At 46.7% G+C, this 27,853-nt stretch overlaps 1 long non-coding RNA gene across 1 annotated transcript; it reads left to right on the top strand.

The window, feature by feature from the left end:
- Nucleotides 1-727: 727 nt before the first annotated feature.
- Nucleotides 728-26,967, top strand: LOC120969268 (uncharacterized). Its single transcript, XR_005763291.2, has 3 exons — nt 728-1,038; nt 1,785-1,857; nt 26,568-26,967. It is a non-coding gene; the product is annotated as an uncharacterized lncRNA (long non-coding RNA).
- Nucleotides 26,968-27,853: the final 886 nt, after the last annotated feature.

The raw sequence follows: 27,853 nt of genomic DNA, 5'->3' as shown, positions 1-27,853 counted from the left end.
GTATTGACCACCTTCTTCTTGGATTTGGAATTTTTGTTCTTCTCCCTCTTGTTTTGTCGCAAATCATCATTTACAGGCACCTTGGGCTTCTTTGTGTTTTCTTCTGGTATTTTAATTGTTTTTATTTATATTTATTCTGGTAAAATAAAAAAAGTTAGTAATGGCGCACCAGGAGAAGGTGCGCCATTGCTATCACGGTGTTTATGGCGCACCCCTAGAAGGTGCGCCATTGATATACCAATTTTTATTTATGTTTATTCTGGTATTTTATTTTTCAGTGTTCCTTTTCCTGCTTAAATTTGCAAAAAAAATTGACAATGCGAACATTTTTCTAACTCGCAAAAAGTATTGAATTTGTTAATATTTTTTGAACTCATGAATATTTTTAAATTTCATGGGCACTTTTTGAATTCATGAATATTTTTTTAAATTTGATAATATTTTTCATATTCATAAATGTTTTACCAATTCACAAATGTTTTGCAACGCAAGTATTTGAAAATTAGTAACTTATATCGTAACATTTTAAAATTTATGGTCATTTTCTAAAAAATTATTACATGCAATTAAAAATCCAAAAAAAAAGTTAGTAATGGCGCACCAGGAGAAGGTGCGCCATTGCTATCACGGTGTTTACGGCGCACCCCTAAATGGTGCGCCATTGGTATACCAACTTTTATGGCGCACCCCTAAAAGGTGTGCCATTGCTAACCCTCCCCCACTAAAATAACCCCATCCACTCCCACTTGCTCCCCTCTCCCTCTGGCCTCTCTCCCTCCCTCGCCAGATCCATGCGCCCGATCGCCTCCGACGCCGTTCGTCGCCCACCACCGCGGCGACCACCTTCCCCCGTGCTCCTTCGACTGGTCCAACCACTCCACCGGCATCCGCTGCTACCTCTACGTCGACGCGCGTGAGCCGAGGAGCCGCACAGCACCGGATCCACCTTGTCTTCTTCCTCGGGTCGCCGCCGTCTTCCTCAACTCCGGCCACCTCTACTGCTACTAAGCTCTCGCAGGGCCTCCTTGTGCCTCCCCGGTGAGCTCCGCCTCCTCTCCCCTCTTCCTTCTCGACTTGCCGCGCCCGTAGCCATCGTGCTCGTTGGGGCCGAACTCACCGCTGTAGACCCCAACGCGCTAGCCCGTGCGCATCGTCGTGCCCGCAAACGCCGGATCCGTCGAGCATTGCTTGACTCTTGCACTAGCCATTCATAGTGATAGCGAAATTACAGTATGATGCATACACTTGCCAATGCATTCTGTCAAGTGGTGCAAGAATGTATCTGCTCTGGCTCTGTTTTCTTATAGTTATGTTTTTTTTTAATCTCAATTTCTTATCCAGTTATGTTATAGTTACTGCTTACTCCTCAAACATAAGTTCCGGTCTTTGAATCAAATAGATGAAAAGGGGATTTCCTTTTCTGGACGAAGGTTCACATGTTCGCCAAGAAGCAGAGTAGCTTAGGTTCAGAGCGTGCCATATTTCAGTTAGCCAGATGCAGTTGTTTATCAAGTAACAGCAACTAGCTGTGTCCCATGGAAAGCAATCTCCACGGAGACACAAAGTATCTTAGATTCAGAACCGCCATCGCTGTTGTGTGATTAGAGAGCATTATGCCGAACCATTTCCCCTGAGTTTTGCTACTGTCCGAGTGTCAAACTGAACTGAACTGAGGCTCCTTCAGTGGCAAGTATACGTACTGATGCGAATGTGATGTGCAGTGGTTAATATCCATACATGCTGTGATGAATTTACCCTGACCGGAATCGTGGTTGTTATTGCAGGCGAATTTGGGGCTGAGGGAAGAAGAGGAGGAGCGACTTCTCTCTGGTCTGGTGGTTGCAACTTCAGGACAAGGTAAGAAAGTGTATGATATGCCTGCACCTACTGCAATCATTGGATCTATTAGTGCTTATGCGTGGTAGTGCCAGCTGCAGTTGTTCCTACTAGCTGCCTGGTGGTAGTCAGCCCTTGCTTGGTTTATAGTTTTTTTGAACTGCTGACAGAAGCCTGGATTGTAGTTCTATTGATTGATTTGGCGAAAGCTTGAACCTTTAAGCTACTGTTTTGATATTAAGTGGATTACATGAACCAGTTTGGTACTATTCCAATGCTGTGGTTTGCAGGGACAAATAGTTGCCCCTTTCTCCTGAAATGTTGATTAATTTCTGTTTCGGTTGAGAATGGGGCACTCCTAGGTCAAGAAAATTAGCAAAGGTTATGCCCAATTTTCTTGACCTAGAAGGTGCCCGATTCTCAAACGAAACAAAAATTAATCAGCATGAATGGCTTTTACCTGGGAGCATTGTTCAAAATTGCTTATATCTGCGCATATGGTCTATTTGTTGTTACTACAACACCATGTATTCTTCTGATGATGGTAGTTTGGTGCTTGTCTATAGTCAAATAGGAGTAAAGGATCACAGCTTTGTCTGTTATGTGTAATCACCTGTAAACTTTGACAGTTGCTAAAAATTGTAGTAACCTGGCCACTTGACCCAGGGGAGCTCCTGTGGTGTGGTGTTTAAAATGATATCTGGATAGGCTGGTCAGCTGTAGTGTAATGTCATCTGCAACCTACTGTTGATGGCCTTGTGTTCCTGCTCCTTTTGCTGCTTTGTTAAGTCTATTCACCTTTTTTGGTTTGTTTGCGCCTTGGACTGCTAATGTGCAGTCTGTAGACCAAATGATTTGATTTTTGCCCTTATATTTGCTAGTATCTAGTACGGCCTAGGGTACTTTGTCTGTTGTGTATGTGGCAAAGTGATTAAATGCATGGTCTATGCTGCAGTTCAAGGGGTAAAAGCATCATCATGCTATATGAATGAAGTAATGTTTGTTATACACAAAATGTCCAAACTCCTTCAATGTTGATTAGCAGAGTATTAATATACAACTAAAGTAAATGATACTTGGTATTGGCCATTCTTTGATTTCTTCTGAGAGTTTGCTGAAAGCATGGTTTCATGTTTCCTTTCATCATGAATGCTACTTTAAGTTGAGTCAGGTTTAGCAATAGTGCACTTAGTAGGATAGAAAATATATAACCTGCAATAGTGCACTTAGTAGGATAGCAATAGTGCACTTGGAACAATCTTTTGGGTAAAGGGGTGTTTATAACCTGTAATGTGAAAATATATAGGATAGAAGAATAGATACTACCTTGATCTCATCCAATAACTCTAGTAGCCTTTTTTCCTATTTAGAGCGAACATGGCCGACAATGATGAGGCCGGCGGTTCGGGCAAGTAATTCTGGGAGCTGTCCCAGGAGATGGAGGAAGAACCTCACCGCTATGAGGACGCCGCGGAAGACACCGATCCCGACTACACAACCCCTAGTGGCGTCGGGGATGACACCACTGATGGTGCCGCCGGGGATTGTTGGAGAACGTAGTAATTTCAAAATATTTCCTACGCACACGCAAGATCATGGTGATGCATAGCAACGAGAGGGGAGAGTGTTGTCCACGTACCCTCGTAGACCGAAAGCGGAAGCGTTAGCATAACGCGGTTGATGTAGTCATACGTCTTCACGATCCAACCGATCAAGTACCGAACGCACGGCACCTCCGAGTTCAGCCCACGTTCAGCCCGATGACGTCCCTCGAACTCCGATCCAGCCGAGTGTTGAGGGAGAGTTTCGTCAGCATGACGGCGTGGTGACGATGATGATGTTCTACCGACGCAGGGCTTCGCCGAAGCACCACTACATTATTATCGAGGTGGACTATGGTGGAGGGGGGCACCGCACACGGCTAAAAGATCAAACGATCAATTGTTGTGTCTCTAGGGTGCCCCCTTTCCCCCGTATATGAAGGAGCAAGGGGGGAGGTGAAGCCGGCCAGGAGGGGGCGCGCCAGGAGGAGTCCTACTCCCACCGAGAGTAGCACTCCCTCCCTATTCCTTGTAGGATTAGGAGAAGAGGGGGAAAGAGGTGGAGGAGAAGAAGGAAGGAGGGGGGGCGCCGCCCCCTTCTCCTTGTCCTATTCGGACTAGGGGGAGGGGCACGCGGCCCTTGCCCTGGCCGCCTCTCCTCTTCTCAACTAAGGCCCACTATGGCCCAGTAACCCCCGGGGGGTTTCGGTAACCCCTCCCGTACTCCGGTAAAATCCCGATTTCACTCGGAAAACTTCCGATATCCAAACATAGGCTTCCAATATGTCAATCTTTATGTCTCGACCATTTCGAGACTCCTCGTCATGTCCGTGATCACATCCGGGACTCCAAACAACCTTCGGTACATCAAAACATATAAACTCATAATATAACTGTCATCGAAACGTTAAGCGTGCGGACCCTACGGGTTCGAGAACTATGTAGACATGACCGAGACACGTCTCCGGTCAATAACCAATAGCGGAACCTGGATGCTCATATTGGCTCCCACATATTCTACGAAGATCTTTATCAGTCAGACCGCATAACAACATACGTTGTTCCCTTTGTCATCGGTATGTTACTTGCCCGAGATTCGATCATCGGTATCTCAATACCTAGTTCAATCTCGTTACCGGCAAGTCTCTTTACTCATTCCGTAATACATCTGTGACGCCCCCGATTTGACCGTACACTAATCATGCACGCAAATGTGTACGATCAAGATCAGGGACTCACGGGAAGATATCACAACACAACTCTACAACATAAATAAGTCATACAAGCATCATAATACAAGCCAGGGGCCTCGAGGGCTCGAATACAAGTGCTCGATCATAGATGAGTCAGCGAAAGCAACAATATCTGAGTACAGACATAAGTTAAACAAGTCTGCCTTAAGAAGGCTAGCACAAAAGTAGCAACGATCGAAAAGGCAAGGCCTCCTGCCTGGGACCTCCTAACTACTCCTCGAAGCCGAACTCCATGTAGAATCATCCTCGGGATCTCTAGCTCCTGGACTCCAGCATCTGGTTGCGACAATCAGGTATAGAAAGGGGAAAAGAGGGAGAAAAGCAACCGTGAGTACTCATCCAAAGTACTCGCAAGCAAGGAGCTACACTACATATGCAATGGGTATAAGTGTAAAGGGCCATATCAGTGGACTGAACTGTAGAATGCCAGAATAAGAGGGGGATAGCTAATCCTGTCGAAGACTACGCTTTTGGCAACCTCCATCTTGCAGCATGTAGAAGAGAGTAGATTGAAGTCCTCCAAGTAGCATCGTATAGCATAATCCTACCCGGCGATCCCCTCCTCGTCGCCCTGTTAGAGAGCGATCACCGGGTTATATCTGGCACTTGGAAGGGTGTGTTTTATTAAGTATCCAGTTCTAGTTGTCATAAGGTCAAGGTACAACTCCGGGTCGTCCTTTTACCGAGGGACACGGCTATTCGAATAGATAAACTTCCCTGCAGGGGTGCACCACATAACCCAACACGCTCGATCCCATTTGGCCGGACACACTTTTCTGGGTCATGCCCGGCCTCGGAAGATCAACACGTCGCAGCCCCACCTAAGCACAACAGAGAGGTCAGCACGCCGGTCTAACCCTATGCGCGCAGGGGTCTGGGCCCATCGCCCTATGCACACCTGCACGTTGCGTACGCGGCCGGAAGCAGACCTAGCCTAGTGGCGTTCCAGTCCAATCCGGCGTGCGCCACTCAGTCGCTGATGTCACGAAGGCTTCGGCTGATACCACGACGCCGGGATACCCATAACTACTCCCGCGTAGATGGTTAGTGCGTATAGACCAAATGGCCAGACTCAGATCAAATACCAAGATCTCGTTAAGCGGGTTAAGTATCCGCGAACGCCGACCAGGGCCAGGCCCACCTATCTCCTGGGTGGTCTCAACCTGCCCTGTCGCTCCGCCATAAAGTAACAGTCGGGGGCCGTCAGGAACCCAGGCCCACCTCTACCGGGATGGAGCCACCTGTCCTTTCAGCCCCCTCATCAGAATCACTTGCGGGTACTCCTCGAGCCGACCCGACTTTAGTCACCACATGTGTCATGTATATAATGTATATAGTATATACCCGTGATCACCTCCCAAAGTGATCACGGCCCAGTAGTATAGCATGCCAGACGGACAAGAGTGTAGGGCCACTGATGGAACACTAGCATCCTATAGTAAGCAGTAGGATAGTAGGTAAGGGTAACAACTGTAGCAACACTGACAGGCTATGCAACAGAATAAGATTTATCAAAAGCAGTAACATGCTATACTCTTCTAATGCAAGCAGTATAGAGAAGAGTAGGCGATATCTGGTGATCAAGGGGGGGGGGCTTGCCTGGTTGCTCAGACAAGAAGGAGGGGTCGTCGGTGACGTTGTCGACCACAGGGGCATCAGCATCGTCACCGGGTCTACCGAAGAGAAGAGGGGGAGAAACAGTAAATACATAGCAAGCAAGTGCATAACAGGACAACAGGCAGAGCTAGACGTGTTCTAACACGGTATGAGGTGATACCGGTGAAGGGGGCAAACATCCGGGAAAATATCCCCGGTGTTTCGCGTTTTCGGACAGATGAATCGGAGGGGAAAAGTTGCGAGTTTGATATGTTAGGGACGTGTGGTGGACGAACGGGCTGCGTATCCGGATTCGTCTCGTCGTTCTGAGCAACTTTCATGTAGAAAGTATTTTCATCCGAGCTACGGTTTATTTTATATGATTTATCAAAGTTTTAAACATATTCTGAAATTTCTATTAACTCCAAAATAAATAGACAAATTGCTATGTGCACCCAGAATTGTACCCAGCCAGCACACACAAGGGCTGACTGGTGGGCCCTGTTGACAGGGTCGACAGACTAGTCAACCAGAGGCTGACTGGTGGGCCCAGGTGCTGAGTCAGCATGCTGAGTCAGCGGATCTTATCCAATTGAACGGTAAAACGCGGGCCCTACTTGTCAGTTGTTTATTTAATCAAAACATTTTTATTAGCAAAAATTAAACGTGCAGGGCCCGGCTGTCATTGGGGATTAAGGGCTAGGTTAGTGCTAAATAAGCCGGCCACGTCGGCGGCTAACTCCGGCGCGGCGGGGGAGGAACTACGGCCGGCGGATTCCGGCAGCCGTTCGCTGCGCAGGCAGGCGCGTCCGATCGGGCTCGGCGTGGCGCGCCGACCGGGGGCAACTGTGCGAGCGGGCGAGGTCGGTGAGGAGCAGAACAACGGCAACGGCGGCGGCGGAGCTCGGTGGTCGCACGGCGAGGCGCGCAGGCGCCGTAGGCGCGAGGGCGCGCGAGCAGAGAGGGCGACACGAGCCGGGGCGCGGAGCAGAGTGGCCCAGGGCGCGACAGCAGGGTGGTGAGCGCATGGCGGAGCAGAGCTCCAGATGCGGCGACGGCGAACGCGGGAAGGCAGCGGGAGGCCCCGAGTGGACGCGCGCGAGGATGTGCGGGGTCAGGGGGCACGCGCGGTGCGGCCGCGTCCGGAGAGCTCAAAGGTGAGGCGGGCTGGCCCTGGCCGAGCTCAGCTACGTCGAGCTCGCGGCCTTGGTGGCGACCAGGGCTCTGTCTTGTGGGCGGTGGTGCTACGAGCGGGGAAATGAAGGGGGAAGGAGGGGGTTCGAAAGCGGGCTCACCGCGTAGGCACAAGGAGGCCCCGTGATTTCTTAGGAGCAGCAGAAGGCGGCAGGTTCGACGACGGACGACGGTGATGGAGACGACGACGAGGGAGGCGGCGTCCGACGAGGATGTAGGGTCAGCGGCGCCGTAGTGTGCTCCTCGGCTCGGCTCGTAGTCGAAGGCGACGAGGCGGAGGGCGGCGAAGGCCCTGGCACGGTCCTAGGTGACGGGGACGTCGGAGAGCTCCTCGGCGTCGGCGGTCATGGCGGTGGTGCGGTGGCGCGGTGGATCTGGAGAGCGAAAGCGGCGCGAGGAGGGGGAATGGATGGGGACGCCAGGGGGATTGGAGAGGGGATCGAGGAGTCGGGGCGTGGCGGCCTTATTCTCTCGCGGGGTTCATCGCCGGCGAGGGGGTTCGGCGGCGACCAGCCTCCTGTAGCGACGGGGTCGGGGGAACAGAGAACCGACCGGGGAGGGGGAGTGGGCCGGCTAGGGTGGGTCGATGGCCAGCTGGGCCGAGGCCCAGCGGGGAGGGGGGGTTCTTTTCCTTCCTTTTGCTTGTTCTACTTTGTTTTATTTCTTTTCTTTATATTTATTCTTTCATGATTTATTTTAGTTACATTTATTTTAGTTTTAGAAAAATATACACTTGCACCTAAATTTGTATTTATAAATATACTACTGCCACATTAACTTTGGCACCTAAATAAAATAGTTTTGTAATTATTTATTATTTAAAAGTATTTATTAAATAACAGTTTTGCCGTTGTTTTAATTACTATGGTGCATTTAAATACTTTAGAGGAGTGTGGTTTCTACACCAATATTTTTTATGGATTTATTTGGCTCACCCCGAACATTTTAGTTTTAATATTTGAAAACTTTTATTGTTTGCTTGATTTTGAATTTGAATTTGATTCAGTTTCGAACTAACGCGAGATTAGCAACAGTAATCGAGGTGACGTGGCATCATTAGCAGAAAGTTACTGTAGCTTAATTATCCGGGCGTCACAATTCTCCTCCACTACAAGAAATCTCGTCCCGAGATTTAAGAGGGGAGTAAGGGGGAAGAATAGGTTACGAAATTCTAACGATCCTTCTTGGTCTTGGTTGTTCTTCTCGAAGAGGTTCATTCCTATGCTTCAGTCATCATGATGAAGTTTGTCGTCCTTCCTTCAGGATCTTCACCGTACTTACGAAAGGGTGAGAAGGGAAAAGCCTATAAGGACGGATTCTAACAAGATCGAGCATCAGACGGTTAACTCAGGGGAAGAAGCATAAGTATCTCTCGAATTGAAACTTAAGAAGATGTCGAGAGCAAAGTAAGAAGGTACCATGAGAAGTTTCAAACCGATAGGCAAGCGTTCGATGCCTATCAGAAGGTGAAAGGGGTTCAGGGAAACGAGAATAAGTATAGCGTCTAATACCAAAGTATATTACTAGGAAGATGACCCATGAATTATGTACGAAATCAAGCGCGAGGAATAACTTTGGCAACATGGGGGTACAGGAGAGTCAGGTTTCGATCCTGTGGAACTATGGGTTATGGGCCCACCATGTGGTTAAAAGTAGGAAGGCCGTTGGCATCTTATACAGTCATGATAGCAAGACATGTCAGAGGGTAGCCTGTCAGTTATGTTGGCAACAACGTTGGTACCGAGGGCGAGGGACAAAGAGAACCACTTTCCTGCTCGTTGAACGAGGCGAACCAATAGGCAAAGTTCTCATCCATCGGTGGCTACCGAAATGTCACCAACAATAGTAACAGGGTCTTACTGACAGAGTTGTACACCGAGGTGTTTACATAAGCAGGAGAATATTACTGCTTAGATCATATAGATCACCAGAAAGGTTAAACCAAACAATGGAAAGGAAAATATGATTATCAGATTAAACAGAAGAATGGAAAGGAAAATGTGTTTAAACACATATTTCAAGGGTATATCCTTCCCAAGGACAAGCAGCGTATCATATCCATGACAGGATAGAAAGTAGAAAACCATTTAGGTAAGGGGAGAGGAATTTCACGACATAACCCATACAGCGGTGTTTGGCTAATTGAGTAAGAAACATTTAGTATTGGGCTTCAAATGTTCTTGTTGAAAATCGGAGTACCATAGACATGCTTTGAGATAGCATTGACATGGTCAACAGGTGAAGATCAGAATTTGGAAACAAAAAGGATCCATCAGGAACAACTTATAGAATAAGTCTTACAATTTCCTCATGGAAGAATAGCCAACCTTGCTAAAAAGGAAAACTTATAACAATAGGTCCTGCGGCCAGGTGTGTTAGGCATGACATCACTTTATCGGGTCATAAATAGACCAATGTTACAACTCTTGGAAATATGTTCCAACCATCATATCCGACCGAGATTCAGATCTGATTGGTGTCAGGATACCTCAGACTCAGGATGTCCGAGAAGAAAAGTGCAACACAAATTGATGGTATGACATTGTAAGATTCTCGGGAAATGAGCTATGAAAGCAAGTTCCGAAACCAGAGTTCATCATTAAACCAAAGAGAGGGTGAGGAGGTGGCTGATGGACTCAGCGACATTCCATTGAGATTTCCAAAAGATGGATTTCCACAACTATGTGAACAAGCAGATAACATTAGCTAGATCGAATGACTTAATGATGTATGCTCGAGGAAAACATACACAGTTAAACATTGGTTGAAATGTGCACCCGAAATATGGGCTAGGTAGCACGATCAATGTTCGAATGATGATTCATTAAGCCATAGACATAGAATGAAACTATAGACCAATAACTTCAAAGCAATAGGGTTGCTAAAAGTTTAGAATTTACACGTCACAGACCATTTGTCGGTATTTCGTTTAGAAACAACATGGGGACCAAGAATGAATGGTGATGGTGAGAAGTATCACTGTACCAAGAATTCTTAAGAGGTGGAGTAATGCTCACGACATTCTTGACATCGAAGATGGTAATACTCCACGGTAGAACATAACATAGGTTGGATAGCAGGGAAATCAAGATACAACACACAATATGAACAAGTTTGTGTTGAGGGGAGGCAAGAATGTTGTCGATGATGACACAATTCATCGAGGGGCAAGGATGGTATTTCTCATCCTGAATTTCGACACACAACTTGGAAGAAGTCAAATTGTTGACAATGACCACGACAAATTTGTCGAGAGGTTTTCAAGAAGATGTAATTGATCGATGATGACATCAAGTCAAAGGAATGATGAAAGCGAAAGGTTATTGGAACCACGGGTAGGGCACACACTCGAAATCAAGTTTGCTATTCAAGGAGAAGTGATATGACGAGGAAGATCGACGCAAGATTAGCTCACTGTCGAAATTTGTGCGCTGGGAAGGTCCAGGTAGCACAGTTAAAATCATCAAGATAATGATATAGCCAAACAGGCTAGGAATGGCGTGATCGGGTACAAACTCGTACTTAAAGAAGATTACTAAGAGTTGTTGAACCGTAGTGCGGACTCGGTTCAGTTATCGGTGTCTTTGCGTGATTAATAACTCAGAGCCCGTGGAAAATTGGAATAAGTGAGAATGTAGCACTTGATGAAGAACTCATAAGAAGTTATGCAGTTCCGTGATAATCTTGAGATACCAGGGGGGTAATACTCGACGACAAATCAAAGTAGAGGTTGGACTGGGGTATTACTCTGCAGAAGACAAGTGCTTAAACTTGCACGAGAAATGGTATTTAAAGGAGAACATGGTCAGAAACCACGATCATAAATGATCGAACCACGGATACAAGATGAACTTATAACAAGGGGGTAATTATGTTTACAAGCAGCTTCCATGATAAGTTATACATCGTGTCCATGGGCATGAACGCAAGGTTCAAGGTCGACTCCCACTTCTTCAATGTATAACCTTCCATTCACTCCTCGCTTTGATAAAGGCATTAGTGTTGAAAGTTTTACCTGGTGAAATACCAGATGAGTATGACTCGTGAAAACTTCTGAGTTCACACATATTAAGGAAGGCATAGGTTTAACCCGTCAGGGTATCGTGGAAACATATACCACCAGCTTCAATAGTAAATACCACCAGCTCAAAAACAGAGCATGGTTGAGAAAACAGAGGATACAATTTACCAAAGGCATTATATACCCATGGAAAGGCTCACAAGGTTATTCAATAGGAAGGACACTGTCGGATAAAATCCAACAAAGGAACCGATGGTCCACAAGGGATCTGATGTGAGCATCGGTACTCAACCAGAGGAAGAAGAATGCAAGGAGATCTGATTATAGAAACAACTGACTAACTCAAAGTTCAAATGCAAAAGAATTATGATTTCCAAAACAGGGGGTCAGAAGCAACGCTCTGATCAAGGATGGATAAGTTGAGTAGGCTTAGGGGTACAATCGATGGCAATTTGATAGGTCGAGATCCAGCTCACGTTTAAAATGACGTCTGAGCCGGAAGGACGAATTCTAGGATATGACCGAGGATTGCGAGCATTCGCAACAAATTGAATCAACGGACTCAAAATGATAATGACAAAAGATGCCAATAAGATTACGAGACTTATGGGATTAACCATAATGCAAGCAAACAAGAATTTCAAGAGCAATAGGCTCCTGAGGATTTTCGAAGATCGAATGATATTTTGAACACTTTTGTGAAATACTTGAATCAACTGGGGATGAGCGGATACTCAGTAAGTGCGAGAATTATCCGTAGGGGTATTCAGGTGACAAAGAACTGTATAGCAGTAAGCTCAAAGGATTCTTGGAACCACGGAGAGCGGTTCGGGGCATCTTGTATCAACAAGATCAACTTGGAATAAAATTAAGAACGACGGGTGTAAGTATTTATCCATAGATCAGTGGTAGGGAATTGCAAAAGCAACGAGCACAAAGTCTCGAGAACATCGGAGAATATTTGAGGGCACCTTGTAATAACAAGGACAACTGGGGATGAAGGTATGAACGATAAAAGTATGTAGTTATCCATAAAGATTTATCGGTGGTAGGGATCGCAATGGCGAAGGGCACAAGGGTCTCGGGAAAGCATCAGAGAGTGTCTTCAGAATCTTCTGGTGCAGCAGGCGATCATCTGGCCGGAAGGGGCTCTCCGGGAGAAAGTATTTACGAGAACCTACAGTTAGTCTTTTTAGCAAAATCATTTAACCCGGATAGGAGAGAGTTCAGAGTCCCAGAGTAAAGGTCGAGGAATAAAAGAGCCTACTACCACCCAATGGCGACGTGGGCCCGTAAGACACACAGCCATGTTAGTAAAAGTTTTTCAATGACTAGACTCGACTTCGGCCAAGGAGTCTGGAAGGGGGGATTCCTACAGGCAGTTGGCTCTGATACCAACTTGTGACGCCCCCGATTTGACCGTACACTAATCATGCACGCAAATGTGTACGATCAAGATCAGGGACTCACGGGAAGATATCACAACACAACTCTACAACATAAATAAGTCATACAAGCATCATAATACAAGCCAGGGTCCTCGAGGGCTCGAATACAAGTGCTCGATCATAGATGAGTCAGCGAAAGCAACAATATCTGAGTACAGACATAAGTTAAACAAGTCTGCCTTAAGAAGGCTAGCACAAAAGTAGCAACGATCGAAAAGGCAAGGCCTCCTGCCTGGGACCTCCTAACTACTCCTCGAAGCCGAACTCCATGTAGAATCATCCTCGGGATCTCTAGCTCCTGGACTCCAGCATCTGGTTGCGATAATCAGGTATAGAAAGGGGAAAAGAGGGAGAAAAGCAACCGTGAGTACTCATCCAAAGTACTCGCAAGCAAGGAGCTACACTACATATGCAATGGGTATAAGTGTAAAGGGCCATATCAGTGGACTGAACTGTAGAATGCCAGAATAAGAGGGGGATAGCTAATCATGTCGAAGACTACGCTTCTGGCAACCTCCATCTTGCAGCATGTAGAAGAGAGTAGATTGAAGTCCTCCAAGTAGCATCGTATAGCATAATCCTACCCGGCGATCCCCTCCTCGTCGCCCTGTTAAAGAGCGATCACCGGGTTATATCTGGCACTTGGAAGGGTGTGTTTTATTAAGTATCCAGTTCTAGTTGTCATAAGGTCAAGGTACAACTCCGGGTCGTCCTTTTACCGAGGGACACGGCTATTCGAATAGATAAACTTCCCTGCAGGGGTGCACCACATAACCCAACACGCTCGATCCCATTTGGCCGGACACACTTTTCTGGGTCATGCCCGGCCTCGGAAGATCAACACGTCGCAGCCCCACCTAAGCACAACAGAGAGGACAACACGCCGGTCTAACCCTATGCGCGCAGGGGTCTGGGCCCATCGCCCTATGCACACCTGCACGTTGCATACGCGGCCGGAAGCAGACCTAGCCTAGTGGCGTTCCAGTCCAATCCGGCGCGCGCCACTCAGTCGCTGACGTCACGAAGGCTTCGGCTGATACCACGACGCCGGGATACCCATAACTACTCCCGCGTAGATGGTTAGTGCGTATAGACCAAATGGCCAGACTCAGATCAAATACCAAGATCTCGTTAAGCGGGTTAAGTATCCGCGAACGCCGACCAGGGCCAGGCCCACCTCTCTTTTGGGTGGTCTCAACCTGCCCTGTCGCTCCGCCATAAAGTAACAGTCGGGGGCCGTCAGGAACCCAGGCCCACCTCTACCGGGATGGAGCCACCTGTCCTTTCAGCCCCCTCATCAGAATCACTTGCGGGTACTCCTCGAGCCGACCCGACTTTAGTCACCACATGTGTCATGTATATAATGTATATATTATATACCCGTGATCACCTCCCAAAGTGATCACGGCCCAGTAGTATAGCATGGCAGACGGACAAGAATGTAGGGCCACTGATGGAACACTAGCATCCTATAGCAAGCAGTAGGATAGCAGGTAAGGGTAACAACTGTAGCAACAATGACAGGCTATGCAACAGAATAGGATTTATCGAAAGCAGTAACATGCTACACTCTTCTAATGCAAGCAGTATAGAGACGTGTGGAAAAGTTGAATCGCAGGGGAAAAGTTGCGAGTTTGATATATTAGGGACGTGTGGTGGACGAACGGGCTGCGTATCTGGATTCGTCTTGTCGTTCTGAGCAACTTTCATGTAGAAAGTATTTTCATCCGAGCTACGGTTTATTTTATATGATTTATCAAAGTTTTAAACATATTCTGAAATTTCTATTAACTCCAAAATAAATAGAAAAATTGCTATGTGCACCCAGAATTGTACCCAGCCAGCACACACAAGGGCTGACTGGTGGGCCCTGTTGACAGGGTCGACAGACTAGTCAACCAGAGGCTGACTGGTGGGCCCAGGTGCTGAGTCAGCATGCTGACTCAGCGCCATTTGAACAGTAAAACGTGGGCCCTACCTGTCAGTTGTTTATTTAATCAAAACATTTTTATTAGCAAGAATTAAACGTGCAGGGCCCGGCTGTCATTGGGGATTAAGGGCTAGGTTAGTGCTAAATAAGCCGGCCACGTCGGCGGCTAACTCCAGCGCGGCGGGGGAGGAACTCCGGCCGGCGGATTCCGGCAGCCGTTCGCTGCACAGGCAGGCGCGTCCGATCGGGCTCGGCGTGGCGCGCCGACCGGGGGCAACTGCGCGAGCGGGGGATGTCGGTGAGGAGCAGAACAACGGCAATGGCGGCGACGGAGCTCGGTGGTCGCACGGCGAGGCGCGCAGGCGCCGTAGGCGCGAGGGCGCGCGAGCAAAGAGGGCGACATGAGCCGGGGCGCGGAGCAGAGTGGCCCAGGGCGCGACAGCAGGGTGGTGAGCGCACGCCGGAGCAGAGCTCCAGATGCGGCGATGGAGAACGCGGGAAGGCAGCGGGAGGCCCCGAGTGGACGCGCGCGATGATGTGCGGGGTCAGGGGGCACGCGCGGTGTGGCCGCGTCCTGAGAGCTCAAAGGTGAGGCGGGCTGGCCCTGGCCGAGCTCAGCTACGTCGAGCTCGCGGCCTTGGTGGCGACCAGGGCTCGGTCTTGTGGGCGGTGGTGCTACGAGCGGGGAAATGAAGGGGGAAGGTGGGGGTTCGAAAGCGGGCTCACCGCGTAGGCACAAGGAGGCCCCGTGATTTCTTAGGAGCAGCAGAAGGCAGCAGGTTCGACGATGGACGACGGTGACGTTGACGACGACGAGGGAGGCGGCGTCCGACGAGGAAGTAGGGTCAGGGGCGCCGTAGTGGTGCTCCTCGGCTCGCCTCGTAGTCGAAGGCGACGAGGCGGAGGGCGGCGAAGGCCCTGGCACGGTCCTAGGTGACGGGAACGGCGGAGAGCTTGTCGGCGTCGGCGGTCATGGCGGTGGTGCGGTGGATCTGGAGAGCGAAAGCGGCGCGAGGAGGGGGAATGGATGGGGACACCAGGGGTATTGGAGAGGGGATCGAGGAGTCGGGGCGTGGCGGCCTTATTCTCTCGCGGGGTTCATCGCCGGCGAGGGGGTTCGGCGGCGACCAGCCTCCTCTAGCGACGGGGTCGGGGGAACAGAGAACCGACCGGGGAGGGGGAGTGGGCCGGCTAGGGTGGGTCGACGGCCAGTTGGGCCGAGGCCCAGAGGGGGGGGGGTTCTTTTCCTTCCTTTTGTTTGTTCTACTTTGTTTTATTTCTTTTCTTTATATGTATTCTTTCATGATTTATTTTAGTTAAATTTATTGTAGTTTTAGAAAAATATACACTTGCACCTAAATTTGTATTTATAAATATACTACTGCCACATTAACTTTGGCACCTAAATAAAATAGTTTTGTAATTATTTATTATTTAAAAGTATTTATTAAATAACAGTTTTGCCGTTGTTTTAATTACTATGGTGCATTTAAATACTTTAGAGGAGTGTGGTTTCTACAACAATATTTAGTATGGGTTTTTGGCTCACCCCGAACATTTTAGTTTTAATATTTGAAAACTTTTATTGTTTGCTTGATTTTGAATTTGAATTTGATTCAGTTTCGAACTAACGCGAGATTAGCAAAAGTAATCGAGGTGACGTGGCATCATTAGCAGAAAGTTACTGTAGCTTAATTATCCGGGTGTCACAACATCATCCCGCAACTAACTCATTAGTTGCAATGCTTGCAAGGCTTAAGTGATGTGCATTACCGAGTGGGCCTAGAGATACCTCTCCGACAATCAGAGTGACAAATCCTAATCTCGAAATACGCTAACCCAACAAGTACCTTCGGAGACACCTGTAGAGCACCTTTATAATCACCCAGTTACGTTGTGACGTTTGGTAGCACACAAAGTGTTCTTCCGGTAAATGGGAGTTGCATAATCTCATAGTCATAGGAACATGTATAAGTCATGAAGAAAGCAATAGCAACATACTAAACGATCGAGTGCTAAGCTAACGGAATGGGTCAAGTCAATCACATCATTCTCCTAATGATGTGATCCCGTTAATCAAATGACAACTCATGTCTATGGTTAGGAAACATAACCATCTTTAATTAACGAGCTAGTCAAGTAGAGGCAAACTAGTGACACTCTGTTCGTCTATGTATTCACACATGTATTATGTTTCCGGTTAATACAATTCTAGCATGAATAATAAACATTTATCATGATATAAGGAACTAAATAAGAACTTTATTATTGCCTCTAGGGCATATTTCCTTCAGTCTCCCACTTGCACTAGAGTCAATAATCTAGATCACATCGCCGTGTGATTTAACATCAATAGTTCACATCACCATATGATTCATACCCATAGTTCACATCGTTATGTGACCAACACTCAAAGGGTTTACTAGAGTCAGTAATCTAGTTCACATCTCTATGTGATTAACACCCAAAGAGTACTAAGGTGTGATCATGTTTTGCTTGTGAGAGAAGCTTAGTCGACGGGTCTGCCAAAATTCAGATCCGTATGTATTTTGCAAATTTCTATGTCTACAATACTCTGCACGAAGCTACTTTAGCTAATTGCTCCCACTTTCAATATGTATCCAGGGTGAGACTTAGAGTCATCTGGATCAGTGTCAAAAACTTGTATCGACGTAACCCTTTACGACGGACCTTTTGTCACCTCCATAATCGAGAAACATATCCTTATTCCACTAAGGATAATTTTGACCGCTGTCCAGTGATCTACTCCTAGATCACTATTGTACTCCCTTGCCAAAATCAATGTAGGGTATACAATAGATCTGGTACACAGCATGGCATACTTTATAGAACCTGTGGCTGATGCATAGGGAATGACTTTCATTCTCTTTCTATCTTCTGTCGTGGTCGGGCTTTGAGTCTTACTCAATTTCACACCTTGTAACACAGGCAAGAACTCTTTCTTTGACTGCTCCTTTTGGACTACTTCAAAATCTTGTCAAGGTATGTACTCATTGAAAAAACATATCAAGCGTCTTGATCTATCTCTATAGATCTTGATGCTGAATATGTAAGCAGCTTCACCGAGGTCTTTCTTTGAAAAACTCCTTTTAAACACTCCTTTATGCTTTGCAGAATAATTCTATATTATTTCTGATCAACAATATGTCATTCACATATACTTATCAGAAATGTTGTAGTGATCCCACTCACTTTCTTGTAAATACAGGCTTCACCGCAAGTCTGTATAAAACTATATGCATTGATCAACTCATCAAAGCGTATATTCCGACTCCGAGATGCTTGCACCAGTCCATAGATAGATCGCTGGAGCTTGCACATTTTGGTAGCACCTTTAGGATTGAAAAAACCTTCTGGTTGCATCATATACAACTCTTCTTTAATAAATCCATTAAGGAATGCAGTTTTGTTTATCCATTTGCCAGATTTCATAAATTGCAGCAATTGCTAACATGATTCGGACAGACTTAAGCATAGATACGAGTGAGAAACTCTCATCGTAGTCAACACCTTGAACTTGTTGAAAACCTTTTTGCGACAATTCTAGCTTTGTAGATAGTAACACTACTATCAGAGTCCGTCTTCCTCTTGAAGATCCATTTAATCTCAATGGCTCACCAATCATCGGGCAAGTCAATCAAAGTCCATACTTTGTTCTCATACATGGATCCCATCTCAGATTTCATGGCCTCAAGCCATTTTGCGGAATCTGGGCTCATCATCGCTTCCTCATAGTTCGTAGGTTCGTCATGGTAAAGTAACATGACCTCCAGAACAGGATTACCGTACCACTCTGGTGCGGATCTCACTCTGGTTGACCTACAAGGTTCGGTAGTAACTTGATCTGAAGTTACATGATCATCATCATTAGCTTCCTCACTAATTGGTGTAGGAGTCACAGGAACAGATTTCTGTGATGAACTACTTTCCAATAAGGGAGCAGGTACAGTTACCTCATCAAGTTCTACTTTCCTCCCACTCACTTCTTCCGAGGGAAACTCCTTCTCTAGAAAGGATCCATTATAAGCAACGAATATCTTGCCTTTGGATCTGTGATAGAAGGTGTACCCAACTGCCTCCTTTGGGTATTCTATGAAGACATATTTTCTGATTTGGGTTTGAGCTTATCAGGATGAAACTTTTTCACATAAGTATCGCAACCCCAAACTTTAAGAAACAACAACTTTTGGTTTCTTGCCAAACCAAAGTTCATAAGGTGTCGTCTCAACGGATTTAGATGGTGCCCTATTTAACGTGAATGTAGGTGTCTCTAATGCATAACCCCAAAACGATAGTGGTAAATCGGTAAGAGACATCATAGATTGCACCATATCTAATAAAGTACGGTTACGATGTTCGGACACACCATTACGCTATGGTGTTCCAGGTGGCGTGAGTTGCGAAACTATTCTGCATTGTTTCAAATGAGGACCAAACTCGTAACTCAAATATTCTCCTCCACGATCAGATCGTAGAAACTTTATTTTCTTGTTACGATGATTTTCCACTTCACTCTGAAATTATATGAACTTTTCAAATGTTTCAGACTTATGTTTCATCAAGTAGATATACCCATATCTGCTCAAATCATCTGTGAGGGTCAGAAAATAACGATACCCGCCGCGAGCCTCAACAATCATCAGATAGCATACATCAGTATGTATTATTTCCAATAAGTCAGCTGCTCCCTCCATTGTTCCGGAGAACGGAGTCTTTAGTCATCTTGCCCATAAGGCATGGTTCGCAAGCATCAAGTGATTCCAAAATCCCACCAGCATGGAGTTTCTTCATGCGCTTTACACCAATATGACCTAAACGGCAGTGCCACAAATGAGTTGCACTATCATTATTAACTTTGCATTTTTTTTTGGCTTCAATATTATGAATATGTGTATCACTACGATCGAGATCCAACAAACCATTTTCATTGGGTGTATGACCATAGAAGGTTTTATTCATGTAAATAGAACAACAATTATTCTCTAACTTAAATGAATAACCGCATTGCCATAAACATGATCAAATCATATTCATGCTCAACGCAAACACCAAATAACACTTATTTAGGTTCAACACTAATCCCAAAAGTGTAGGGAGCGTGCGATGATGATCATATCAATCTTGGAACCACTTCCAACACACATCGTCACTTCACCCTTAACTAGTCTCTGTTCATTCTGCAACTCCCGTTTCGAGTTACTACTCTTAGCAACTGAACCCGTATCAAATACCGAGGGGTTGCTACGAACACTAGTAAAATACACATCAATAATCTGTATATCAAATATACCTTTGTTCACCTAGCCATCCTTCTTATCCGCCAAATACTTGGGGTAGTTCCCCTTCCAGTGACCAGTCCCTTTGCAGTAGAAGCACTTAGTCTCAGGCTTAGGTACAGACTTGGGCTTCTTCACTTGAGTAGCAACTTGCTTGCCATTCTTCTTTGAAGTTCCCCTTCTTCCCTTTGCCCTTTTCTTGAAACTTAGTGGTCTTGTCAACCATCAACACTTGATGCTTTTCTTGATTTCTACCTTCGTCGATTTCAGCATCACGAAGAGCTTGGGAATCGTTTCCATTTATCCCTTGCATATTATAGTTCATCACGAAGTTCTAGTAACTTGGTGATAGTGACTAGAGAACTCTGTCAATCACTATATTATCTGGAAGATTAACTCCCACTTGATTCAAGTGATTGTAGTACTCAGACATTCTGAGCACACGCTCACTAGCTGAGCAATTCTCCTCCATCTTGTGGGCAAAGTACTGTCAGAGGTCTCATACCTCTCGACACGGGCATGAGTATGAAATACAAATTTCAACTCTTGGAACATCTTATATGCTCTGTGGCGTTCAAAACATTTTTGAAGTCCCAGTTCTAAGCCGTAAAGCATGGTGCACTAACTATCAAGTAGTCATCATACCAAGCTTTTGTCAAAACGTTCATAACGTCTGCATCTGCTCTTGCAATAGGTCTGTCACCTAGCGGTGCATCAAGGACATAATTCTTCTGTGCAGCAATGAGGATAATCCTCAGATCACGGATTCAATCCGCATCATTGCTACTAACATCTTTCAAATTAGTTTTCTCTAGGAACATATCAAATATAAAACAGGGCAGCTAAACGCGATCTATTGATCTACAACATAGATATGCTAATACTACCAGGACTAAGTTCATGATAAAGTAAAGTTCAGTTAATCAAATTATTAAAGAACTCCCACTTAGATAGACATCCCTCTAATCCTCTAAGTGATCACGTGATCCATATCAACTAAACCACGTCCGATCATCACATGATATGGAGTAGTTTCAATGGTGAACATCACTATGTTGATCATATCTACTATATGATTCACGCTCGACCTTTCGGTCTCAGTGTTCCGAGGCCATATCTGTTATATGCTAGGCTCATCAAGTTTAACCTGAGTATTCCGCGTGTGCAACTGTTTTGCACCCGTTGTATTTGAACGTAGAGCCTATCACACCCGGTCATCACGTGATGTCTCAGCACAAAGAACTTTCGCAACGGTGCATACTCAGGGAGAACACTTATACCTTGATAATTTAGAGAGATCATCTTATAATGCTACCGTCAATCAAAGCAAGATAAGATGCATAAAAGATAAACATCACATGCAATCAATATAAGTGATATGATATGGCCATCATCATCTTGTGCTTGTGATCTCCATCTCCGAAGCACCGTCATGATCACCATCGTCATCGGCGCGACAGCATCGTTGTCGTCTCACCAACTTATGCTTCTACGACTATCGCTACCGCTTAGTGATGAAGTAAAGCATTACAGGGCATTTGCATTGCATACAATAAAGCGACAACCATATGGCTCCTGCCAGTTGCCGATAACTCGGTTACAAAACATGATCATCTCATACAATAAAATATAGCATCATGTCTTGACCATATCACATCACAACATGCCCTGCAAAAACAAGTTAGACGTCATCTACTTTGTTGTTGCAAGTTTTATGTGGCTGCTATGGGCTGAGCAAGAACCGTTCTTACGTACGCATCAAAACCACAACGATAGTTTGTCAAGTTAGTGCTTTTTTAACCTTCTCAAGGACCGGGCGTAGCCACACTCGGTTCAACTAAAGTTAGAGAAACTGACACCCGCCAGCCACCTGTGCGCAAAGCACGTTGGTAGAACCCGTCTCGCGTAAGCGTACGCATAATGTCGGTCCGGGCCGCTTCATCCAACAATACCGCCGAACCAAAGTGTGACAACTAAAGTTCGAGAACTATGTAGACATGACCGAGTACACGTCTCCGGTCAATAACCAATAGCGGAACCTGGATGCTCATATTGGCTCCCAAATATTCTACGAAGATCTTTATCGGTCAGACCGCATAACAAGATACGTTGTTCCCTTTGTCATCGGTATGTTACTTGCCCGAGATTTGATCGTCGCTATCTCAATACCTAGTTCAATCTCGTTACCGGCAAGTCTCTTTACTCGTTCCGTAATACATCATCCCACAACTAACTCATCAGTTGCAATGCTTGCAAGGCTTAAGTGATGTGCATTACCGAGTGGGCCCGAGATACCTCTCCGACAATCGGAGTGACAAATCCTAATCTCGAAATACGCCAACCCAACAAGTACCTTCGGAGACACCTGTAGAGCACCTTTATAATCACCCAGTTACGTTGTGACGTTTGGTAGCACACAAAGTGTTCCTCCGGTAAACGGGAGTTGCATAATCTCATAGTCATAGGAACATGGATAAGTCATGAAGAAAGCAATAGCAACATACTAAACGATCGAGTACTAAGCTAACGGAATGGGTCAAGTCAATCACATCATTCTCCTAATGATGTGATCCCGTTAATCAAATGACAACTCATGTCTATGGTTAGGAAACATAACCATCTTTAATTAACGAGCTAGTCAAGTAGAGGCAAACTAGTGACACTCTGTTCGTCTATGTATTCACACATGTATTATGTTTCCGGTTAATACAATTCTAGCATGAATAATAAACATTTATCATGATATAAGGAAATAAATAATAACTTTATTATTGCCTCTAGGGCATATTTCCTTCAGGGATGCCACCACTGATGATGGCAGCGCACGCACAGATGGTAGCCAACCGAAGAGGCAACGAAAGGACCGGCGCCCGAACGTGCTCGGCACCGTCAAGGAGGAATTTACTGAAGTGTCCTCCAGTGGGCATCCAACGACGCCGAAAGAATTAGTTAGTGGGTACGCGGGACAACTCGGGTGCATTCTCCGGAACGCCGTCTCGATCAACACCGAGAACCTAAGGCATCGTGACCGAGGGAATTTGCGCAACCTCCTCTTCATGAAGCTGCACGAACGATACATGTTCCCCGGTGACTTCGCAAACACACGCCTCTCAGGAAATAAAGTGAACAGTGCCGCCCTCACGAAGATGAGCACGGCCCTGGCTACTTGGAGAGCCGCGGTGAAGAGAAGGATTCTAAGTGGTGATAGTTATGAGAAGATCAAGGAGACAAATCCTTCGATCAGTGAAGCTGACTACCTGGAGTTCAAGATCAAGTGCGAGAGCAACGCATCCGTGGAATCAAGTCAGTGAGGGAAAGATATGTGGGACTTGAACTTAGGACACCACACACTCGGTCCCGGCGGTTACAGAGTGGCGGAACCTATATGGGACAAGGAGGACGCGGAGCGTGCCGAGCAAGGCCTACCGCCCCTCTTCGATAAATACCGTGGCAAGCAGACCAGGAACTATGTCAGGGCCCGGTACAAGGTGGACCCGGTAACAAAGGAGCTTTACACGGATCCGAAGACCAAGGTGCTTGAGCTTGTTCTGGTAAGGAATACACCCCCGCGTAATTAGCTCCATATGGTTGCATTCTAATTAATGAAGCCAAATTTCTAAATGGTTCACGTTCCTTCCGCAGGACACTGAAAGCAGTAGTGCGGGGTCTCAGAGCTCCCCTTGGGACACCACTTTAAATAGGGCGTTGAACGTAATGAAACACAATGATAAGTTCAGTAAGTCGTCGTCAGCTGGTCGTGTGGCCGGCAAAGACTTGTCCACGAAATGGTTGGAATACTATAAGGCTGGGCAAAAGGAGAGAAAGACCAGCTCGGAAATCCAGGAGCGCAAGGTTAAAGAACTCAACGCACAAGTGGCGCGGATTCCGGAGATAGTCGAAGAGCAAGTGCGAGACCAACTGGGAGCGAGGATCACCGCCATTATGCCTACCTTGCTTGAGGGGCTGCAGGCGTGGATTGCGGGCGACCAATAGGGGCCGCCCCTGATTCCCAGCTTCACGGGCAGCAACTCGCACAACGCGCCAGCGCCATTGGTGTCTCCGGCGGAGGCGGCATTGGTGTCTCCGGCGTCGGCGCCGGCATTGGAGCTTAATGCACCCGGGTGTGGGAAGAATACGCCGGCCGGCACCTCGGCAGCAAGCGGCCCCTCCGTCACTTGCACGCCCGCCGTTGGCGGTGCCTCGACATTAGCCGAGCTCGATGCCATCACGGTAACTAAGCCTCGGCCGATGACTTCATCTCCTTGCCTTTGACTGGGCATCCCTGACGCCCTACATGTTTTCGCAGGGCGCCGCCGATGTTCCATGCACTCTCCTGCACTTGGTGGACGGCGAGTTGATCGATGTCGCCAAGGCCAGAATCGTTCAACCGGGCAACTGCATGTTCCACGGTAATCCGATGCCACCCACCGTGTATAGGGTTCAACTGGTTCACGTGCTGCGGGACTACGACGACTTGTTGCCTCCGTATCGACCCCCTGGGGCTGACGAAGATGATGTGATGACCCTCAGCGCCTGCATAAGCTGGTCCATGCTTTGGCCGAAGAGCCAGATTCGTTTGGGGGCGGGGGACACCACCCCACAGACAACACCGCCAGTCGTGCCAGCGCCAAGCCATGGCAAGACCGCCGCAACGCTACCGCCGTCAGCTGATCCGGACATGCATATGGCACAGGATCCGGACGACGACGACGGTACATTTTCCAACATCGATAAGTACTTCAACGAACATGGGTACGGTGACGAATTCTTGGGGCCTCCTTCTTAAGAACCCAACCCTGCAAAAGACGATCGCCATCTAGCTGGTACCGCGGAGAAACCCAATTGCAACAGGCGTCGTCTGGCGTTCAGTTCTCAGGAGACGCCTCCAGCTGCCTCCTTCACTGAGCATCAAATAGCCGAGGTGCGAAATATTATCAGCCCCAGCACACTCAAGAAGGTGGTCTCTGAGCAGAACTCGATCCCATTACAGCAGAAGAAGCAGAAGGGATGGAAAAGAAAAATAACAAGGGTGCGAGCCAGCCGGCACCGAGTACGATCCGTGCTCAGGACGGGCCACCAATACCTAAGGATATCTCGAGGAGGGTGCATGTGGCGGGTAGGCCGATGCTACCGACTAATCTGCTCAATGCTGCAACCGGTGCTATGCGGAGTCTACATGACAGTGTTCTTTCTATGGAGAAGCGGCGTCTCTCCGAGAATGATGTGGCATACCCGGTTTTCGTGGCCAAGGTGCCAGAGGGCAAGGGCTTTGTCGATAACACCATCAGGCGTATGATCGTCCTGCGGTTTGATGACATCTTCGCTATGTTTAACCTTCATCCGCTGCACTACACCTTCATTCGGCTATTTTCGCTCAGTATGGAGATGCGGATCATTAGAGACAAGACCCCGGACATCGTGATAGTCGACCCCTTCTACATGCGTGCCAAGATCTTGGGCAGCGCTGGGGACTGGCAAGTCGCGACTTCATACCTCGAAGGCGTCATTCTGGCGAACCCAGATAAGGATAACTTCCTCGTGCCTTACTTTTCCGAGTAAGTCATCCCCTCACCGCCCCGTAACATATGATTTCTTAGATTTCGATCGTTCTTTTTTTTCTAACATTCCATGTTTTGTGCAGTGACACATATTGCACACTCATCCTCTTAAGCCCGAAATATTCCATGGCCACGTATTTCGACTCGGACCGTCAGTCGAAGAAAGACTACACAAATATGAAGAAATTTCTTGATGATGCTCTCCCCGGCTACGCCAAATCTGGAGGCACCTTCAGGAGGCCAATTTGTAGGTACGCCAAGCACGTGTTCACCCACGTAACGACGTTCCCCTGCGTCAAGCAGCCGCCTGGCAGTCAGAAGGATGCCTACTACGCCCTCCATCACATGCGGGCGGTCGTACGGGACCATAATCACCTTATGCTACCAAATAATCTCAAATATTGGGCCGCACGCTTGTCGGCAATCCAGGACGAAGACATCAGACAAGAATTCTTTCGCATCCAGTCGGAGTTTGCGGAAATCATCTATCAAGATGTCCTTCGTACCTCGGGGCAGTTCTACCTCAAATATCAACCGTCCAACAGTGAAATAGAAACAACGCTACAAATGTTGGCTGACAACGACCGCACATTCATGACCATCACGAAAGACGGCGGCTTCATCCACACTCCGGTCCCTGAGTTGAGTCGAAAGTAATGATGCTATGTAGTTCTGAAATATCGATTAGCTCATGTCGTAATTAAACTTTAATGAACTTGTATGTCTCTTTAGTTTGGACAGTCGTTAAACTTATATGTAATCGATGCTATTTATTAGTAGGACCATGAATCGTGCTATTAATGTGTTTCTTTTCTCTTCCGATCCTTTTGTTGCATACTTATATATTGCTTATATATTATCTGTGAATTGCTACTAACGTTTTATTTGTCTAGTGCATAGAGATGCCGTCGTATGTCGTGTACAAGGGTAAGGTTCCCGGAGTCTACGACGACTGGGAGGAGTGTCGGAGACAGGTTCACCGTTTCAGCGGTAACAATTACAAAGGGTACACCACTAGGGCGGAGGCAGAAGCTAGATACGCGCGCTATCTAGCGGGAGAGAGGAGGGAGCGGAGGAGGAACCGGATGAAGACCAGTTTCATTGCGATGATGCTCATCGTGACCGCAGCTCTCTTCTATGTGATGGTAGTTTAGATGATCGATATCGACTTTGTAATGTGACGACAAACTCGGCTAATATGATGAACTTTGCTAATGTCTCGAGACCTAAACTTGGCTAATGTTTGAACTTTGTTCGCTATTTCGAATTTGGAGACTAATATGATGAATTCTATCGTGTGATGTTTATATTCTATGATATAACGTATTTTGTAACCTGTGCAAATATCAGAAAACAAAAAAATAATAATTCTTAATATTCATAGTAGTGGCGCACCATATTGAGCATTAGTGGCGTACCAAGGCTAAATACCAGTGGCGCATTATGGGGCATAGTAATGGCGCACTTGGGAGCATATGTGAAGGTAAGTATGGCCCCCTAGAAGGAATAGTAATGGCGCACTATGTGGTGCGCCACTATTATCTGGGATATTAATGGCGCACCAGAGGTGCGCCATTACTATTTGTTACTAGTGACGTGTTAATAGTGGCGCACCTATAGTGCGCCATTAATAGCAAAAACTGGTGCGCCACTAACAACTTTTTTTCTAGTAGTGTCAAGAGAAAGGTCCATGATATGCGGAGCATCGTGCCGTCCCAGCAGGCCATTGTCTTCGACGGGAAGCAACTAAAGGACGGACACAAATTAGGCTGGTCATAATGGGTAGGAACTTAGGAGTAACATCACACACTCCAATGCAACTTTGCTTATGTGGCACATATTTAATGAAGAGAGAGCTGCTTGTGGTAACTAGCTAAGTTACCGGAACATCACACACTTCAAGAAACAATGAGTCTATGACCTAATAAATATATAGTTGCATGACACTACATACATGTTCCTACCCACTATGGAGGTAGTAACATAGTCTAGGGAAGTGTGTAGGTTATTAGTTTATGTTCCTGCCCATTGTGACCAGCCTTAGAGGGCTACGGTACGTGGGGTCCACCCTTCACCTCGCCCTTCTTCGGTCTGGATGGATGTTGATCTTTTTTAGGGCGCCGACTATCGACAAGGACACTAAGCTTGACCTCATGGTCCAAGGATCTGACAAAGTTGA

Source organism: Aegilops tauschii, chromosome 7 (assembly GCF_002575655.3).
Source record: "Aegilops tauschii subsp. strangulata cultivar AL8/78 chromosome 7, Aet v6.0, whole genome shotgun sequence".
Taxonomy (NCBI): Eukaryota; Viridiplantae; Streptophyta; class Magnoliopsida; order Poales; family Poaceae; genus Aegilops; species Aegilops tauschii.
Note: the sequence above shows the minus strand (reverse complement) of the source record. Positions and strands in the feature narration are given on the sequence as shown.